Below are 6,015 nucleotides of genomic sequence, written 5' to 3'. Positions count from 1 at the left end.
GACAAAAACCCATTTCCACATGATATGTTTTTCTCTCGGTAATGTGGAAATGGGTTATTGTCTGGGTTTTTTTTTCAATATGAATAAACAAATCTTCATTTAATTGGAATAAAATTTGGCAGTTTTGATATATGATTAAAATTTCCAGAGCCTTAAAAGTGGTGTCGGAACGCAATTTAGAATTTTTATAATTGATTTTCAGGAAATGCCCTATTTTTGTGAACTTCAAAAAGTCTACTCATAATTGGTTTTATTTATTTTCCGATTTCCTTAAATGCATTCTTTAGGTACTACAAACACATATGAACCCAATGATACTTCACTACAAAGTTTGGTTAAAATCAGTTTAAAAGCTATTGGGATAGATGACGGACATTGCACCACGGAATAAGATCAAATGTCCTAATAACCGTTATCAATGGATCAGCACCAATCCAATCTTCATTTTTCCCCCACATAATTCTTTGTCTAGAGAGAGACGTAAGGCGGGCTGTTGGGAGTTTAATCGCCGAGGAGGATGCACATTATTTCTTGTCAATTTTGAAAGACATGTCTTCTGATGTGGAAAAACAGCCCGGAGGATTCAGGCACACATTAAACATTGATTATTTTATGGCGTTATTTTATACTTGGAAATAATTTTTAGAATATAAAGTTATGTTTAATAATTAAAATTAGTTCTATATTAGGTGTAAAATACTCTTAATTCCTCCCCGAATCAAACTTGAAAACACGAAGACGTCGCATACAAACACTAGTAATCAAATCGGCCGACAGGGACGAATGTCATTTGGCACAGTATTTTAGATGTACACATGCAGTGTGTGTGCTGCAACTTTCTCATGCATAATATTAGCATTGATATGAACATGAAAAGGCACGAGCAGTCAGTTATTCCGAAGCAACTGCAATCCAACCGGTAATTATGTGACGTCAATCGGACCGTGTTAAGACACAAGAGGTGTATGTGCCTAAACGGTCACCTGAGGGAATTGGTAATGTCTGATAAAATCCCGTAATGGGGCGGTCTGAAAAGTGAAACAACAGTGTACAGTATTCAGGACTTTATAACGAACATTTGAAATAACCTTTCTTGTCAATGCAACCGTGTTTTATGAAGACATGCATTACATGTGCAATATACTCCTACATTTATCAGGATATATCTTCAGGATCCCATCATTTTTCCACCAATGTAGGTTCTTTCTCTTTTCTTGCCTTTTCTGCCTCATCCTCCAGACTGGTCCGCAAAACACTAATTACAAACTATCAGTCATGTTAACGTTAAATATAATTTTAACAATGACTAGAAACATATATACAAATGACCTTCGAACATTTTTTAAATACAAAACATATACCCTTACAACTAAACAGAAAAGCACTCTGGAAACGCTGCACTTCATAAATATTACATATGAATATTTATTGAGATCTGGATTTCATACACGTATTGAGCCAGTGGATACCTTACCACCTAATTTATATTGCTAATCACCAGATTTCACACTTATATAATATACAATACATGTTGTTCAACATCCTCGTGAACCTGGCAACTTTAATACTTGCATACAACACCATTGATTCATTACCGCAATGATACACACTTATCTGCTGTTCCTACCTCTTTCTTATACATTATCATCCCCATTCCTTAAAGGACTCCGAACAATTTTGATGTTCCTTTTCTGTGATAATTTTAAGTTCCTACAGGAATTGTTTAATGAAGAAACGAGAAAGCAAAAATGACGTTCTGAAGTTCCTAAAAAATATTTCCTGAAAATCAATTATAAAATTTCAAAATTGTGTTCCGACACCACTTTTGAGGTTCTGTAAATTTTATTCATGTATCAAAACTGTCTTATCTTATTTATATTGAAAAAAAACCCAGACAATAACCCATTTCCATATCACTCAGAAAAAAAATATCATGTGGAAATGGGTTATTGTCTTTTTTTCTCTCAATATAAATAGTCATAACATTTTTATTTATTTTAAACATCAAAAGCATCAACTATGAAACGATTTCTCTGATTGGCCAGTGCATTTACCATTGTACCGCGTTAGATGTGAATTTTAACGCGTTAGAAGTGACTTTCGACGCGTTAAATGCACTTCTAAAGCGTTTAAAGTAAGTTTTAACACGTTAAAAGTCAGTTCTAACGCGTTAAAAGTCACTTCTAACGCGATACATCTTAACGCGTTACTGTATATCGTTTTTGGCCCGAACCGCCACCCATAGGACGGAGGTATTTCGCGGTCGTTTTATAGAACCACGCGCCCGAAATATCAATTTGTGATAAAAATGAAAAGTGGATCTGTTTATAAAAAATGAACAAACAATTTGTAACTGATAGTATGGTATAAAGAACATTGATATTTATCTGAAAAGTGTCCCGATTTTGGGTACAGTGACATTACCTCCCATTAACTGCCATTTATAGTTCGTTATAGGTTCGTAGCGGTTGGGGCGATACAGAATTTTGGGGCGATATGATTGTCATACATGGGACGAACTGAACTGAAAATTGGGGCGATGTGAAAAAAAATTGAGGCGAACTGGTTTGGGGTGTAACGGTTTTTGGGGCGAAACGTCTGTAATTCGTAATATATATACATGAACACACCTAAATATACACAGGGACATTATCGTCACATGCAATATATCGAATCACAGTGTATATGTGTCTGTAGAAGTACCACTTCATAATATGCGACGCCCATGGACAAGTATATATGTCTTCGGTTATATAGAAGAATACATGACATGTCCCTGTGCACTTTTTCATGAAACCAATGCAACTCATGTTATGCAATGCCCCTAGACTGGCATTGTAGATATATTTAAACAGGAGTACATTGTACTGTACTGTCGTACAAGCTAGGACTCGCTATACATTCCTACAGGTTGATTGGTTGACGGGTTCCTGCAGTGTAAGCATGTGATTTAAGTATTTTCCTATTTACATCGCGTGGGGGAACCCCCTAACGTGTGGTGTACGTCAGAGAGGTGGGTCTCCAGGCACATGGTAGCGGTCAGTATGGAACATTCCGTGAAACCAAAACATGGTCTGACAGAATTCAGGCTTCACTTTACAGCTAGTGATCACGACTGTGGTCAAGGTTTGCTGGACATAGTGGACAGGAGACAGGTTGAGAGGTTTAGAAGGAAGTGTTATAGTGTTACAACACCCATCGACGATGTTGTGAAATTGTACCGGCTTCACGGTGAACAGAAATCGCCAGCGTCTGACGTCGGTCACTTCTGGTCAACCGTGCCTCCTGGTAGCAACGGTCGAGTGGACAAATTCAGTAATCCGCCCACTATACAGGGGTCAGCCGAGGTATGCGCCAACAGTTACACAGCAGACGATGTTTTGATTGTGCCAAAAGGAATACTGTTATACGAAGGTTTTTCGTCAACACGGACTAGAGTGGATAATGAAAATCGATTTCAAGACAAAATATCATGGCAAATATTCATTCCAAGACAAGTGGTAACGCCACTTCTAAGATATCAGAGAGAATTGGTCGGTGGGCAGATGACAGAAGTCAGAAGTCAAATCCTTTTGGAGAAGATTGACAATATTCAAACACAGCTGATGATGGAGTGGACAAGGAAATACATATCAAATGTTCTGGCCAATAAGAAATTTGACATTACACACCTACTGTTGACGGGCAATAACGTTATAAATCTACCTTGTGAAGTAAGAAAACTCCTGCCTACGTTTCAGTGTGGGGTGGTAAAATCCAGTCGACAACTGTCGGGACGCTACACACTACATGATGAAACGATGTTGCTTCCAAATGGGGTAACATACCAGTGCTCACTGGCCGTCACATTAGAACATGACGCTGGAAGCACGTTACCCACGTGTAGCCCAATCCGGTATTACAGAGTTCGGTATGAATGGAATGTGTAGTCATGGAAGTGTAGATGATGTAGTAATTAAGATGGGTATGTATGCCCTGTTGTATGAATGGCAGGTGTAATATGTAAGATGGTTATATGTATGTCAGTTGTAAGATGTAAGATGGTTATATATATGTCAGATGTAAGATGTAAGATGGCTATATATATGTCAGTTGTAAGATGGTTATATATATATGTCAGTTGTAAGATGGTTATATATATATATGTCAGTTGTAAGATGGTTACATGTCTGTCAATTGTAAGATGTAAGATGGTTACATGTATGACAGTTGTAAGATGTAAGATGGCTACGTGAATGTCAGTTGCAAGTTGTAAGATGGCTACGTGAATGTGACTGTCAGTTGTAAGTTGTAAGATGGCTATGTGAATGTGAATGTCAGTTGTAAGATGTAAGATGGCTACGTGAATGCCATGTGTAAGATGTAAGATGGTTACATGTCTGTCAATTGGAAGTTGTAGGATTTAAGATGGCTACGTGAATGTCAGTTTAAGATGTAAGTAGATGGCTACGTGAATGTCAGTTGTAAGTTGTAAGATGGCTACGTGAATGTGACTGTCAGTTGTAAGATGTAAGATGGCTACGTGAATGCCATGTGTAAGATGTAAGATGGTTACATGTCTGTCAATTGTAAGTTGTAGGATTTAAGATGGCTACGTGAATGTCAGTTTAAGATGTAAGTAGATGGCTACGTGAATGACAGTTGTAAGTTGTAAGATGGCTACGTGAATGTGACTGTCAGTTGTAAGATGTAAGATGGCTACGTGAATGCCATTTGTAAGATGTAAGATGGTTACATGTCTGTCAATTGTAAGTTGTAGGATTTAAGATGGCTACGTGAATGTCAGTTTAAGATGTAAGTAGATGGCTACGTGAATGTCAGTTGTAAGTTGTAAGATGGCTACGTGAATGGGACTGTCAGTTGTAAGATGTAAGATGTAAGATGGCTACGTGAATGCCATTTGTAAGATGTAAGATGGTTACATGTCTGTCAATTGTAAGTTGTAGGATTTAAGATGGCTACGTGGATGTCAGTTGTAAGTTGTAAGATAGTGACATGCATGTCAATTGTAGGTTTTATTAATTTCAGTAATATGGTTACATGAATGTCAGTTGTAAAATTGTAAGTTGGTTTTATGTGTGTGAGTTTGTGATAAATAGTCGACACACCTATACGCCACCTATTTTTTATACAAATAATTACAGTTGGTTACAACTATGTTTATTTTCTTACGTACCGTAGCATAATTGTTACGTGAAGTTATCGAAAATAAAAAAATCTTCTCGACAACAATTCTTCTTGTTATTTCCTACAAACAGAATGTATACAGTACTTAATCGAGTCACACCTGGATTTCCGATATTTTTCAAGTCCTGTGATGTAATCTTTTTTGGTATATCATATCCAGCATTCAAACAGTGTAACTATGTATAAAGTAGCCATTGTTGAAATGTTATCTTATCGATCAGCTGATTAAAGTTGAACACATAGACCCATCTGTATCAGTTATGTGTATATTTACCTGATTTCTTTTCGTAACAGGACGAACTTGTGATCATCACAGGGACCTGAACATTTGGCAGATGTTTATATGCCTCCGCCATAAAATGGGGGGAGGGGGGTGCATATATTGTTACCCATGTCCATCCCGTCCCGTCCCGTCCCGTCCAGTCCCGATTAAATGTAAACACTTAGCAACTTCATTCTTTGACAGATTTTGGTCAAACTTTATACAAAGGTCAAGTATGAGTATACTTCGGACATCGTTGTATTTCAGGGATCCAAGGTCAAGGCCAAGGTCACACTAGCGATATATAGAAAATCGTCCCGTCCCGTCCCGATTCAATATAAACACTTAGCAACTTCATTCTTTGACAGATTTTGGTCAAACTTTATACAAAGGTCAAGTATGAGTATACTTCGGACATCGTTGTATTTCAGGGATCCAAGGTCAAGGCCAAGGTCACACTAGCGATATATAGAAAATCGTCCCGTCCCGTCCCGATTCAATATAAACACTTAGCAACTTCATTCTTTGACAGATTTTGGTCAAACTTTATACAAAGGTCAAGTATG

General features: G+C 37.5%; 1 protein-coding gene across 1 annotated transcript in view; it reads right to left on the bottom strand.

The window, feature by feature from the left end:
• The window catches only part of LOC110460077 (39S ribosomal protein L24, mitochondrial-like), a 15,451-nt gene extending 11,659 nt beyond the window's left edge, over positions 1–3,792 (bottom strand). The window contains exon 1 of the mRNA XM_021512786.1: positions 3,706–3,792. The gene's annotated coding sequence lies outside the window, so the exon portion shown is untranslated. The remainder of the gene's footprint in view (positions 1–3,705) is intronic.
• Between the last annotated feature and the right edge of the window lie 2,223 nt (positions 3,793–6,015).

This window comes from Mizuhopecten yessoensis, unplaced genomic scaffold (assembly GCF_002113885.1).
Source record: "Mizuhopecten yessoensis strain PY_sf001 unplaced genomic scaffold, ASM211388v2 scaffold10315, whole genome shotgun sequence".
NCBI lineage: Eukaryota > Metazoa > Mollusca > Bivalvia > Pectinida > Pectinidae > Mizuhopecten > Mizuhopecten yessoensis.
The sequence above is the reverse complement of the archived record's forward strand: the minus strand, read 5'-3'. Positions and strand labels throughout refer to the sequence as shown.